The sequence below is a fragment of the Rhipicephalus microplus genome, chromosome X (assembly GCF_043290135.1).
Source record: "Rhipicephalus microplus isolate Deutch F79 chromosome X, USDA_Rmic, whole genome shotgun sequence".
In the NCBI taxonomy this organism is placed as follows: Eukaryota; Metazoa; Arthropoda; class Arachnida; order Ixodida; family Ixodidae; genus Rhipicephalus; species Rhipicephalus microplus.
Genome location: NC_134710.1, coordinates 220,256,488 through 220,271,439, shown reverse-complemented (window position 1 = coordinate 220,271,439; position 14,952 = coordinate 220,256,488). Strand labels below are relative to the sequence as shown.

Genomic DNA, 14,952 nt, shown 5'->3' with positions numbered 1-14,952 from the left:
GTGTCTACGACAGTAAAAGCAACAATAAATGTTGCGCTTATGATGGTACAAATGCACCGATAGTTTGACATAGCCATGCAATTTTTTTCCAGCAGGGCTTGCATGACACGGTATCTTCTTTTGTTGTGCAGCATGGTGACTTAAGTGACCACCATATAATAAACACGCTCCTTGGTCTCTTTCTTTTCGGCATGGCTGAGAAAAGCACCACATGAGGAGCACCGCTAATAAACCAGAAGGTTCTTTTAGCCTCGTGTTAACTTGGTCTAGTCGCATAGGGTCACTTGCTACTCTGTCTGTGAACACCGGGCCTGTCACCTGGTTTGAGCATTTCGAGCTGACAAGAGAAAGAATGCACTGGGTGCTCACGATCTAGTCTGCCAAGATTTTCATCGCCGCGTGGTCTGGACAGACGTGAAATATCACTCGTGCACGTGTGCCTTGACATGGTGGACATGACGTACAACAAGGAATGGTCTTGCGCAGGGCCATATCAAAGTCTAGCCATAGCCAGAGGGTTGCAGTCCAAGCTTGTGCCCCCCCCCCCCTCCATCTTTCGCCATCGTTATATAGTGTGAAATTACCGTTTGCCTGCTGTGCTCCCATTTTAAATGAAGCATATGTTCAACTTAGCCATAAAAAAATAACATAGCTTCATAGTTTATTTCTTACAAGTTCAACAGCATTACATTATTGATTGGCTTACAAAAACGTAACGAAAAGTTCCGTAAGGCTAGTCAGGCTGGCAAAATTTGTGGGGCAAAGAAAATCACATGAAGTTTTGACACTCGCTGCAAAACTTTCTAAAAGGAATCTTCAACAATAAATTTTAAATAGATGTTTTCTATCTGTTCCTTTTAAACAAAACAATAGTCTTGAAAAGCAAGACCTTAGCCTCGCCATGGCAAGTGGTTGAAAGAGGGGGGGGGGGGTCTTGAAAAGACCATGGGGTATGAGACGAAAGCCACCGGTTCCTCGTAAATTAATAACTTGATTCTCATTACTTAACCACCTGCATGTTAATCATTACTTAACCATCTGGATGTTAGGCAGCATGCTGCCCTGTGTAATAGGTTGCTATGAGCTGAGCGTCGCTTATGCTCAGTGATGCGTTGATGTTGCTTCCAAAGACAGTGCAGGGAACCGCATATATTTAGCGTTTCTGACAAGTATGTCTGCGAAATTGCGGCGAAACAAAGGGGATTTTCCTTCGCTCAGTCGATATCGTGTGTGGAGCGTGACATCCACTCTGTTCCGCTGCTCACGTGATTGTTATGCACACGGAGCGGATCATGAACATAAAGGTGCCAAATGGGCACCAACTTCACCACAACTCTCGTCCCGACGGTGCACTTCTATCCGGCACCTTTTTGTCCTGAGCCCGCCTTTTACAGTTTCCAAAAGATCGTTGCGAGGACGGTTTCAGATGTGTCTCCGAGCATCTCGATCTCTTGAAAAACTACCGGCGCAAAGCACTAACATGGTGCATCGAGGAACATGCACGAGCAAAAAAGCAGATGCACACAATCGATCAGCCGCGATGCAAACGCACAAGAAAAACAAGCGTTGGTTACACCAGCCAATCAAAAACGTGGAACGCCGCTCTTGAAAAGCACGTCGGGCATTAGTAGACTCAGTACAGTGCACTCGAAATGCGCGCAGAGTGAGAGCCAATTAGCAACCCGAGAACTACCTTCAGAAGATCCGCTATGGTGTCCAGTGTGCTTGGATGATGCCATTTCGAGAAAGCGCAAATTACACACCAAGAAAATAGCTTCAAATATAGTTCAAGATGGCGGTGCTCAGCCTGCTACAATGCTAATGGCGCGCGCAAAGTTCGAACAAACTTCGTTCTTTTGGGGACACTTGACTGCTGCCGGGGTGCTTTGAAGGCCTGTTATATTGCATTTCCTGACCGAATTCAGCATTACGAATTGGAAAGTAGGTGCTCAGAGGTACAAATGCACGAAAGTAAAGTTTTGCAAAAAAATCTACTTTCTGGCCATTTTCGATCGTTACAAGACCTGTGTCCCCCCTTACTTATTACCATTATTACTACTTTGCATTATGTCGGGAGTTAGCCAGTCACTTGTGTAGCAGTACATTTTTTGGGGGAATGTGATGAAGTAATCCAGGAAGTGCCGTCTGATTCGTATTTGACGATATTTGTATGCAGATTTACGGTGCATTATGCTTAGTGACTTGTTAAGTTGTGCTGCCCTAATCTGCTCACTTCTCTGTGTTTTTGAACAGAAAGCCAACATGAATGATTTTGACCGGTTCAAGCTCCGGCGGGCAAAGCAGTCTGTATTGACTTCTTGAAATCCAGCATTTTGTGTCAGTTTTAGGAGGCTGTGGGCTTGCTATTGACTCTTGATCAGCTGTATTTAACTGTTCTTCTGTCTGATTGGTCTTTGCTGTCTTCGGTCACCATCTAGTTTCAATTCAAGTGAGGTGATTTAGGGGGGGGGGGGATATATGCCTGTGCTTTGGTTAATGTAGAGGTGGCCAAATCCAGCCATAAATCCTGATGTTTAGCTTGATTGGTTCAAGCAGCTCTAAATTCGTTACAGCAAGATGGCAAATTGAGCCAGGTGGATTATGTTCATAATTGAAAATTTTTTGTAAAAGTGCTAAAAAACAAACAGAAAAGGCTGACAAGGATAGCACTTGCACTGTCCTTGTCTGCCTCTTCTGTCTGTTTTTAGTGCTCTTCAACCAAATCTTTTAACTTCATTGTTTCCTAATGTTATGTAATGAAGTTTAATGAAGTATGGTTAAGGTAAAGCGCCCCCAAAAAATCAAACCTATAATTTTGACACACAAAAAAATTCTTTGTACTTTGAGGAACGAACCTGTGGAAGCCCAACGTCGACTTGCTGCTCCAACCAGATCGAATTCCGCGCCGATGTACGTCACGTGCCCCCTGGCGTAAGCAGTACGCGCAGATAAAACGTTTTTCACAAAAAGCATTTTTTATAAATTTTTCAACTTCAATGTGCCTTTTTTCAAAAAGTAATCAATCTATTTCGGTGAAACTTTGTATGCAGGAGCTACAACAACTTGGAAACAAACTGAACCTTTAATTGCTGATCTTATAAAGATTAAAGCAGTGAAAGAATTACACAATATGCACCCTCTGTGGCCTTGTGCATGCAGTACCTTTTTTTTAGAAAAACTTCATTAAAAAGGTGTATTTTGTCAGTTAAGATGTAAGTAATAAGCCTCAACAGGGCTGTTAATCATTACACTCCTTTCAATACCTGCAGAGAAAAGATACATTCAATAAGTGAAGCCCCTTTAAAAAAATGGTGTCCCTTGACACCCAGGGACAATTTTTAGAGAGCACTTAAAATTTTATGAAGATACTTCCAGTCGTTTCTTTAACATATGTATTACACTAAAACTGACATATACCATTTACCCTACCACACCCCCTAGATGAGCATTGTACTTGTCTGGTTCATGGTAATGAGGTTTTACAGCAACATTTATTCATCTTTTTAATGAATGTTCTCCCAGTAACAAGTTTATAATTAATTCGTAATTTGCAAAATATTGGTAGAAGACTGCCAGCTTGAGACTGCTGGTCACACAGAGACTGTATAGACTAGCACAATAGATTAAAATTCAAAGCCAGGCGAGTTGGTATTGTAATATTTAGTTGAACATGCAGGTGCAGCACAAAGGATAAATTATTGGACGACACGTTTTCTGACTCTGGTCAGCGCTCATATCCGATTCTTTGTCCCTTGTCTTTGCCGGGATGCCAGGCATGTTCTCTTGAAGAGAGCATTGTTACTGGCGTTGTGAAAACACAGCATGCCTGGCATTTTCAACTGATCTTGATGCAAGTCCTTCATTTGAACGTTTTGTAATGACTTGTTAGTAACAGTTCGTGCTCTAATTTTCAGGATTCATTCAGGTCCTTGAATTAGAAAAGATTGTTTTCAAGGCCTTGAAAGTGCTGGATTTCTTGTGAATCCATGCAAATCCTTGAATTTTTTTTAACAAATATTGTTGCGCATTTCTCGGCCCATTCTGATTCTGTGTATATAGCAAGTGGCAGACATAGTGAGCACATTTTTGTGTAGCAGGCAGATGTGCCCATCACAAAAGAAACTAACACCGCACATTTTTGGAAACTCTGAAAAGGCAGGAAGAGGATAAAAAACAGAAAAAGATATGTTCGATTGAGGGAGAGGTCGAAATGTTAACAAAAAAGAAACTAGAAGCTGCTCTTAAGGAATGAACAGCTTCAGTGAACTCTAGCCAGACACCGTCGGGAAAAATGCCATGGTTCTTTCCACAAACTCTGACGACCAAACAACGACAGGTGTAATCATTGATACTAGCAAAAAAAAACAACATAGTTTTGAAGGCCAGTGCGCGGGCATGATTAATCAACATTTATTGGGGCCAACATTGTAGGTAGTGCGCGCAGGCACCAGACGGGGCGGTTCCCTAGTGGCGGGACCCGTATGTATCCAGCAGCTCTTGGCTCCTGTCAGTCAGTGCACGCTGAGTCGGTAGGGCGGGGCTGGATAACAGTTTCCCATCGCTCAAGGGGTTGAGGGTTCGGGGTGTCAGGAGGAAGGGACGGTGGGGAGGTTCTTAAGTTCTATGCATTCTGCCAAGATGTGCAACACTGTGCCATTTTTTTATTTTACAAAACGGACAGAGCGTGTCGTGTTCCGCAGGGTACATGCGGTTCAGCAGTATGGGATGTGCAAGCGATCCCGCCTGCGCTCGACGCAATATTGTCTGTTGTTTCCTGGTCAGGTCGGGGTGCGGTTCTGGTAGTCTGCACCTTTCCTCTCAGGCATGATAGTCGGCAATGGTGTTGCCTGCTACCTGCGAGTGAGCCGGGACCCACACGAGCTCTACGGCTCTTCCCGGAGGCCTGTATTTGGATAGAAAGGCTCGTGCCACGGATGAGATTACTCCCCTGCGGAAGCTTCCATGAGTCGGTGACCACTGTGTCCACGCTTGGCTGTACGAGCGCGAGAGCCACAGCAGCTTCCTCGGCAATTGCAGGGTCTTTTGTCCTCAGGGACGCGCTGACGATTAGCCTGTCAATAGACGTAACCACTACCGCAGCACAGTCACTGTGTTTTCGGAGTGAGGCGTCCACGTACATGACCCTGGGCTTCTCTTCCAGCTTCCGGGACATGGCTTTGGTTCACGCGGTGCGCCTCTCGTCGTCCTTGCCCGGCGTCTTGTTCTGGGGAAAGGGTTTCGTTTGAATTGTTGTCTTCCAGTCTGCCGCAAACCGCCTTGATGGGTACTGGCTCGATCTGCCATCCTATCTTGCGTAGGACAGCTTGTCCGTGCTCCGCGCGGGCAGGGCACGTGAATTATTAACAAAACTATAGTTTGCCGCAACCACTGCGGTTGCTGCAACGCAATTGGCGATTGGGGCTGCGAGCTCTGAAGATACGCGGCTAACGAAGCAATAAATTAAAGGCGGGAGGGGGGTGGGGTGTTCTTTTCAATCTTCATCTCCGCATACGACTACACTGGAGCAGACTCAGTGGAGGGGCCCTGGAGCACTCTTTCGAGTAACAATGGAATGAATTCCCTGGAAGAGGTTATTGCCTCACGAATTCGATGCCACAAAAATTTTTGAAATTCGTCCAATGCGAGTGGAGTTACAAAGGTTTGTCGCATGCTACAATTGCATTCTCTCTTCTCTCGTTCTGACGAAAGCGCTGGAAGCTATGCAGGGAGGGGTGGCAGGGCCACAGAAAAGCATCACCTGAGCCTCGTGACCTGGAGCACTTTTTCTTTTTTCCCCTTCGAAGGCACAGCTTCTGCATGGGGCCACAGGACGAGATATTCGCGAAATAGAAATTGTCTGGGTACCAGCACACTCTGGGAACCCTGGGAACAAGGCGGCTCACCTGAATTCTCGAGGTTTCGTCAGCTGAATAAGCCACCCGCTTCCGGGGAGGTCCTCGAGAGATGGGCTGGTCCCCTTTCATGACATAACGAATCATTATAAATTAGAGTGGAGGTTTTATCCGTCCCCGCACAAGCGGTTGACTAAGGCACATGAATGCGTCTGGAGAAAACTGCAGATGCGATCTTCACCCAATCGTCTAGTGGCTAAGGTACTCGGCTGCTGACCCGCAGGGTGCGGGTTCGAATCCCGGCTGCGGCGGCTGCATTTCCGATGGAGGCGGAAATGTTGTAGGCCCGTGTGCTTAGATTTGGGTGCACGTTAAAGAACCCCAGGTGGTCTAAATTTCCGGAGCCCTCCACTACGGCGTCTCTCATAATCATATAGTGGTTTTGGGACGTTAAACCCCACATATCAATCAATCAATCTTCACCCAATCCTTACGTGTTGAACAAAATATACCTGGAGGAAATAAAGCCGCAATGCAAATGGTGTCAGGCAGTGGCAACATATGATCACATACTTTGGGAATGTAGTATAGTGCCGCCGCCGGTGGACATTATGCGTGATCCCTCTCTTGAGCACTGGGAGGCCGTGTTGACCAACTAGGACACAGTCATCCAGTTAAGGGTCATGGAGTGGGCCACACAGGTCGCCGCCAACCTTGGGTTGATGGCCATCTAAGACGGATTCATCCGCATTTGCTTTCTGACGAAATAAAATTTTACCATCCATCCATTCAGTGTGACCGTCCCGGCCTCCCGTGGCAATCCCGGCCACACAAGTCCCGGCCTCCCGTGGCAATCTTTGTAACGAGCGAACACACCATGTTCAAATCAGCCAATGGCTGATAGATGGGCTTGCTACGTCTGATTTTTGGGCGCATTCTGTGATTTGTCGAGAGAAAAGAAAGCAATTTTTAGCTGACTGATGATTTATTGTGAATTCCAGGCCGCGTGCTGCGCTACAATATTTGGCTCACGTGTTGTCGGGAGCCCCTACTACTGATAGGCAGCTTTTGCTCACGATGCTCGAAAAGTGTTGCAGGGCCCGTTCAAAGTTTTGACATGCACTTTACTGGCAGCCAGCTGCGAGCTCTGAGGATACGCGGCTAACACAGCGATAGATCGGGGGGAAGGGGGCTTTTGTCAATCTTCGCATGCAAGTACAGTCGGGTGGACTTCAAGCTTTGACGTGCACTTTCGTCGCAGCCAGCTGCACCTTTCTTAATTGGTCTCTTTGCACGTGTCCCAGGAGGCGAGTTCTTTTGATGGAAAGGAATGTTTAGTGTGTATATCGAGGTTTGGAAAAACATTTTGCTTGTTTTTCTATTATGCGAAGTTTCGGGTATATGGATGTTTTCAATCTCTGTGATATGTGGTACATATCACAGAGATTCTGCTGTGGTAGGGACACCCTATGTGCCTTGTTCATAAGTGATTATATGACCGCTATGGTAATGTTTACGCTTGCAGGACTGTTTGCTTCCCCCCTCCTTTCTGTGATGGTGTTCTAGTAGGGAGGGGGTGGAAGCAAACAATCCCCCTTTGGCATTGTTGGAGATGCTATGCACTTCAAGTAGCACACAGAGACGACTAGTGCTTGCATGTACACTGCATGAAAATTGTATAGTTGTCCCATAGTACTTTGGAATGTCATTAGACTACACACTATGCTTAACGTGCAGGTGGTTAATTTAACAGAGCACAAAACCAGATTTTTTTCTTTGTCCACAGTTCAACAAGGTTGTGCGGCTCCGCTTCTTGAAATTGAAGTCCATTTCAAAGAAGGCTGCCAAGAAAGCCCAGCCAGAGAAGAGTGAAGAGAAAGCTGCACCCCAAAAAAAAAGTGAATGCAGTAAATAAATTTGCTGATGGAAACTCTTGGCAGTGGTGTTGCTTTGTTTGTAGGTTGTGTAGATCACGCTATGTGCTTCTTTTGCATAAGCTGATTGTGTCCCTCTTACCTTCGCCACCAAGGCTCTGCAGTGTATACAGTAGACTTGTGATAATTCATACTTTTGGTAATTCTTACATATTTCAATTTTTCGGTTGGCGTTCTATTCTTTATATATACTTAACATGGTTAATTCATATTTTTTTGTGGTTCCGTACCAGAAAATATCGGCTGGTTTCCCACTACTATCTGAAAATGTGGGTGCTTATATAATCCTAACAGTCTAAAAATAAAAAAGTAAGCACCTCAGGCCTTCAACAAATAAGGCTTTGCTAGTAAACAAATGTAAATGAAGTACATGCATGGTAAACCATGATGCTTCTCAACTGGAATAGAGAGCTTTGTGCTGACGGCATATATAGCAAAGAAGCAATTTGCAATTCACGAATACTTTGGGTCTGTTCAGCAGTACATTGCCAATGAACTTGTGGACTTTACAAAACCTCTGCTTTTTGTTTATTGCGTGTAGTCTGGGTTTAAAAACATTTTTTTAATATGATTAAATCAATGCCTAATCATATGTGGGAACACCATGCCCTGAATTGCATATCTGAGAATTGATAATTCAGACCAAATTCAGAAATTCCTTCGGGTTACAATTAACGAGAGTCGACTGTATTAATGAAATGAGCTAATACAAGTGCATCACCTAGGTAAAGTAGGTACCAGATAAGATTGATGCAAAGTATTTCTGACCTGTGGGACCATTGGCCGCGCTATTCGTTATTTAATATAAATGTATGGCTGTCCCAATGAATTTCGTATCGAAACAAGTGGTTCATCATTAATGCTTATGTCATCTGAAGGTTTTTTTTAAATTTTTAAGGCTATCCTGAAGGTTGATGTGGTCTGCCACTTTGTCAAAAACATTTCTGCTTTATTTCAATAACAAGTTCTAATGAGTCAATTGTTGATTTTGTGGTGAAGGTTACTAAAGAGTGCAAAAAATAGTAAAGGTGTTGAAGGGTTTTTTTGTCTGCTGTTCGGAGCTTGTGTTCCAGAGCCCAATCTGCTTTTTTTTTCTTTAACCATGCCTCAACATACGTTCCCTCCATTAACGGTACTTTCTGCCTATACCCTTGCCCGGTGGGAAAATGTACTTTGTTTCTTAGGAGGGCATGTGCACCCTGACTGGTAAGTGCATCTGTGAAGTGATGCAAGTTCATGCTAGCTTTGACAAGATTTCCTCGGCGTTGACCTTATCTGCAGTGCTCGCACTCAAGGCGAAAAGTATTGTGTATTACAGAGAATCTACCGCACGTCAACATTTTTGTTGGGGCAGGAAATATCTCTACTGCTGTAGTAATTAAGAAAGGATGAATTGTGTGACCCTTGCGGAATTAATGAAAGCGTAGCCTCAATAGGCAGACTGAATTTTGGCCTTTTCTTTCTGTGACCGGGGGTTACTAGATGATCGTCCAGAATCTCAATCGGGGCTCCGATACTAATTCTGTGAGGTATACGATCTGCTCCCTAATTTCACCTGTGTGTGCAGGAATCCAAATAGTGTGATATATTGGTGCAGACTGTATAGGACCTTAATTGTAATCTCACATACTGCTTCACGCGTGTATTCACGCCATGATGGCTGCATGTTTAGGGTGATCATGGCGGGTTTTCTATTCAGCACTTTGTGGGGCTAATGCTTTTGCTGCAGACTGCCGTGATGAGTCAGCTCGTGCGATTGCTGTGGTCTTATAGTGTTCTGATATTTACTGCTGCTGTGCATTCACCTTTGTCTGCTCTATATGCGTCTATGTATATGTGTCCCAGTTGCGTCCAAACTAATTTTTTAACGCTCTGGCTGCGCATGACTGCTTGTGTAACATTTCGCTCTGATGTTTTTAATAAGGAATGGAAAATACCCAATGTGTTCATACCGTCTACTTCATGTGGCAGAAGTGTTTTGTTCGCAGTGTTGGGGTCTTGGGCTATACCCCAGCTCGTAGTAACGGCCCTGCTTTGTTCGCTTGAATTCTGACTTTCTCGCTGCGAGAGCATTTAACTGACGTGCATTGTGTATTTTTCGATTGAATGTGTTCTGTATTCCCAGGTCTTTGAGTTTTTCAGTGCTATGTTGTGTGTATTAAAGCCGTATTTATTGGAGAGTTTTGATTTGTAATGGCAAGCTGTATGTTAACTATGTGACAGGTGATGAACGCGTGCTCTAGCCTTGTTGTTTCCCCTAGCTCTTATGTGAACCTTTTCTTATTTCTAGTAACCTTGAATATGATTCGTGCGCGCGCTGTACTTGTGGTTTTCCCGAGGTTCTGTCAAGGTGCGATTGGCTTCATAATTTTCTCCGATATACCGAGCTAAGATGCATTAAGTAATTCACCTCTTTTACTGACCAGCAGTCTAAGTACACTTTGGTTGAGGCGTAACTATTTGTGGTTGTTGCTGCTTTCTCGAGTATAGGTTCAGAGACGTATATGAATTCAGACTTTTCTTCTCAGCATATCACATTCTTGCTTATTCTGCATCTCTCTACTTCAGCTGAAGGAAAACCATAATCATTTATATTCACAAATTGTAGTACCATCGACAGGAATTGCACATCTCAGGTCATTCTCCTCCTTAGGCACAAATTGTAATCTCCTAGCTCTGTGCAGTTTTAAAGTAGTGGCAAGAGAATAAAAAATGTGATGAAACCATGAAGTGTTCCTCTGTTTCTTGTCATTCCTGCCGTTTGGGGATTTAGTTTCGAATGAAGCAGAGTTCTTTAGTAAAAACCACAAGGCGAGTGAACATGTTCATTCGTTTTGTGAACCTCTCAAGTGTTTTGGAAGTGTACTTCCGAAACATTTCAAGCAAAGTTACATAACAGTCTGAAGTCTAGTCTGTTATCCTCATATAATGTCAATTCGGTTGTCAAAAATTGTCTACAGCTTTTTTCTTGTTATTACATTTTTTTTTATAATTTAGAGGTCAAAACTCGTACGACACAAATTGGCGGCAAAGTTGAAGATACGGTACAGCCTCTACAGGGCGCAACCGCTCACTGGCTGGCGCGCAAACATTTACGCGTCTGAGTCGGCGCTCTCAGGTGTTTCTGATTTAAAACAAGCTTCGTTGTAACGGTACAAAGTCGCTGTGCTCGTCACGCAGGGTGCCGATAAATTGTAAATGAAGTAAAAAAAACTGATCTTCACAGTATACTGCCAGGTTATCTTCATCTGAACAGCACATACAAAAAATTAGGCGGGATATAATAGCGCGCACGGAATGAAGATGTAGGCGATTCGGGATTTCAGTCCCAGTTTATTGACATTCTTTTCCACGCAGTTGCGTTTGAGTGTAAAGACATAATATCTATATATATTTATAGTTGTTACGTAAAAAAGAAACAATACAAAAACCAGATGAAAGACACAAGAATAACTGTTTTTGTGCAGATTTTGAGTGAACAGTGGAAAAAAAACAAGAGACGTATACGTAAACAAAATAAGCACTAAATAGCTAATAATTCATTAAAAATAAGCATCAGCAGGCAATTGCAATTCATGCACACATGAAGAATAAGTATTGGACCTGCACTGCGACAAACAAAATAGATGTACTTACTTTAACATAATGAATACGGAAAAACATTAAGCCAAGCAATAGCTGAATGCAAATTTAGATTTCTCAGTGCCCCTATTTGCAACAACACTTTGCAAAAACAAAAGCAAAATTTTAACAGGACCCCCCCCCCCCCCCCCCCGCGTGACGGCGACTGTCTCAATCCCCCTTCACGTACGACGACCTAAGCCTCACATACTGGTCGATTGATTGATTTATATGTGGGGTTTAACGTCCCAAAACCATCATATAGTTATGAAAGACGCCGTAGTGGAGGGCTCTGGAAATTTCGACCACTTTCCATGGGGTTCCATAAAAAAAAGTGCACCTAAATTTGATCACATCCTGGTCTTCAAAGAACTTTGTCGCTGCTATGTTCTGCGTACGCAGAAGAGCACAATAAAGCGGGTGCATTTCCTAAATTTCCAATTGCCAAAGACATGAATGAACTCAGTTGAAAAAGAAAAAGTGCGGCCTGTTGGCTGTTGTACTTTTTCCCTTGTTGCTTTATCCGTCCAGCAGTTACTATATATGACCATTCCAGCCTTTGCCAGCTCAAAAATCCACCTTGGCATGGCGATAGTTATAACGCGAGAACAAAACGACGACACAGAGACAAGAAGGACACGAAAGACAAGAGCGCTAACTTCCAACTGAGTTTCTTGCGCAGAGCACGAAAATATATAGAGGAGCCAGTAACCATATGATAAAAACCATATGGCAAAAAGAGCAAAACATGAGTAAAAGAAAAACAAAGACAAAAACCAAAGCACAGAAAAGCGGTAAAGGAAAATCTATAAGAAAACGAAAGAGAAAAGTGAAGATAATATAACTACTTGCGCGCACCGAAACCTTCGAGGAACCCGAGTTCCTTCTCGGACAGAGCCATGGAGGGCTTGCTGATACAAGGCACCTGTTCGCGTGCCATCTGCGCGGCCTCGACAATGACTCGGGTGCGCTCATCTCTGTGCTTGTACAGCGTCGCTGCGTGCAAGTAGCTGGGTGATTCCACGAGAGATCGACACGGGTCCAAAAGTTGATATTTTAGATTTCATTGAGTATTTTATAATTCGTGCACCTTTCACCAGGTAGCCCGAAAGTCAACTTCGTTTTATGATTAACGGCATAATTTACGAGAAAAAAAAATATCAAACTTCAGCAACACGGAGGCACCAATTTCGTCGCCTGTCTTTTTCGAAAAATGCAGATGCTATAAAAAGACAAATATTTTTGTTTCAAGAAAGATATTTTTTTACCTGAAATGCTTGTCTAATGAAGAATGAATTCATACGGTTTCAAGTTTGTAGACCTTAAGAAAATAGCTTTTAAAATGTCTAATTTTGTGACAGTTTTAAAATAAGTTACGTATTCCCCTTTTTTTTTCTCCGAAAGTAATGCAAGCAGCATTTTCAAAATTAACACGCTTTAAGGATATAGTGTGTTCATTAGGTACATAAATTATTGCTGCCATAGGATAAATGTAAATTTTTATATATTGCCTCAAAGTTCTCATAATGGCAAAAGTGTACTCCACTGAAATTTGAATAATAAAAGAAACCCCATCTTTGATATTTTTTAAAATCTCGTAAATAGACAACCAAAGGCCATCATACAGTAATATAGAAAAACACGTTGCATTATTTTGTTTTTAGCGACAATATTCGTGGTATAAATCAGAGCTTTTCGAGAATGCGCTGATAAGTTGAGAAATCTAGAAATCGGAACGGAAAAGCGGCAATAAGCTTCAAACGCGAGTAAACGTGACCGCATTTGGTGAAGAAAGGCTGTTTTTGCACTGTGACAAATACGTACCCATGAAGGTGCATTTATGCTCCTGATAACACAGCTCTAATGGAGGAAATCTTCGACACTGTAACTCAGTTGCAAAACATCTGTCTATATTTGCAGATAAACTCAAACATGAAAATGTTCCAACGCAAGTGTTGGGTCTCGCTAGAAAAAGCATATGCGCTTGAAGTACACTCACTGGTATTTTAGTGGTGACTGCGTGAAACAAGAGATGCGCTCAAAATGGCTGCATCTTTTGCAGATCCCATTTAGCAGTACGTGACGCTAACAAAACACGACCACGATCAGTGCCCTCAGATGTGCTTAGCCAAACATGCCAAGAACGTATGCCTGGAACACGTGGCAACAATTTCCACTGGCTCTTCTTAAACTGACGGAATGTTTCTAGCTCGTCTGCATTTGCACACAGCAGCTTGACATTCTTGAACTTCGCGCTCATTTGCGCCACCATTTGGGACGCTGACATAATCACAGCTGAGCTTGCCCCTCTGAGGTTGTAGAGCGTAGCCTGATGCTTTAGTAGGCCACCAACGCCATCACAAGAGTTCTTGCCATGTCCCGTGGCCGAAAAAATCCCTTTTATTGATATATGATCATTCTAACATAACTCGAACAATTGGTACTTGTTTTTGAAGTGACTGCATGCACCATTAGAAACATAAGTAACATGCATGTCAGGCTTAAGTTGTTCCTTCATATAGTTGTGGATTATTTGTAGAGCAAAACAGGCATGTGCAGCATCATGGCATGTGTCATCACTGATGACGGCAAAACTTTGAATTGATTGCTTTCTTGTGACGACACACGTGAATATAGACACCTCTCTTTTGTGCCAGTGATACGACTGTACCTCATTCGGTAAAATGACTGTCCAATTTTCAGCGAAATCAAAGTGAAACATGCAAGATTCTTTTTCTTGGTTCTCTTTCGCCTGGCGTATTGCTGATTCTTGAATGTATCTTATGTAATCATGGGTAATCCACTTCACGAATCATAGACTTGGCTCTCGCAGAAAAGCACTTGCCTGGGCTGGTTTTTTTTACTAGATCGCCATTTTCCCATACTGCATAGGCTACCTCAATATCTTCAGGCATTCCTAAACTTGTGCCTGTCAGAGCGTCCTTCTTAGCATATTAGTCACAATGGCCTAAAAAACAATCACTTGTAGGGGAGCTGCAAAGACATAGTTCTTTCAAGAAGTCCGCCGTGTAGGCACCATCGGTGACGTCTTAAAGGGCAGAAACACACTACGTGGCATTAGCACAGTATATACAAAGGCACACTTCTTGGTGTGGTGCAAGAAGAACCCACTTCGGCCTCAGTGAATAAAACTTTGAGAGCCCAATAGACGTGTTCTGATTAGCTTGTCTAAAGAGACGGTATGCCTCTCTCACCGAACCGGTCATAAACCTTTTCGAAACAAGCTCCTTTTTTCCGTCAATGATAACAGATACTACATCTTTTTTGTTGAGACTCTGCCGAGAACAGCTATAGTCATCTTTGGAGTAGTAAGCCATAGCTGCCTGGACATCCATTGGGTTCAGCCGTGTCCTTTTTACCGCATTTGGTGCGAACCATATCCCGTGTTTTGCGCGCCAGCGTCGGGGTCTGTATATCATGTAAGCTGACAAGTTTGGTATAAGCGCTTGGAGTTTTCGGCGCTCTATATCGCTCGGCAACAGTGTCAACAAACGCATGCACTCTTCATATGAAGAACACGCTTC

General features: G+C 43.3%; 1 long non-coding RNA gene across 1 annotated transcript; it reads left to right on the top strand.

Moving 5' to 3' along the window:
• Positions 1-2,252: 2,252 nt before the first annotated feature.
• Positions 2,253-7,782, top strand: LOC142775996 (uncharacterized). Its single transcript, XR_012887218.1, has 2 exons — positions 2,253-2,307; positions 7,639-7,782. It is a non-coding gene; the product is annotated as an uncharacterized LOC142775996 (long non-coding RNA).
• The last annotated feature ends 7,170 nt before the right edge of the window (positions 7,783-14,952 follow it).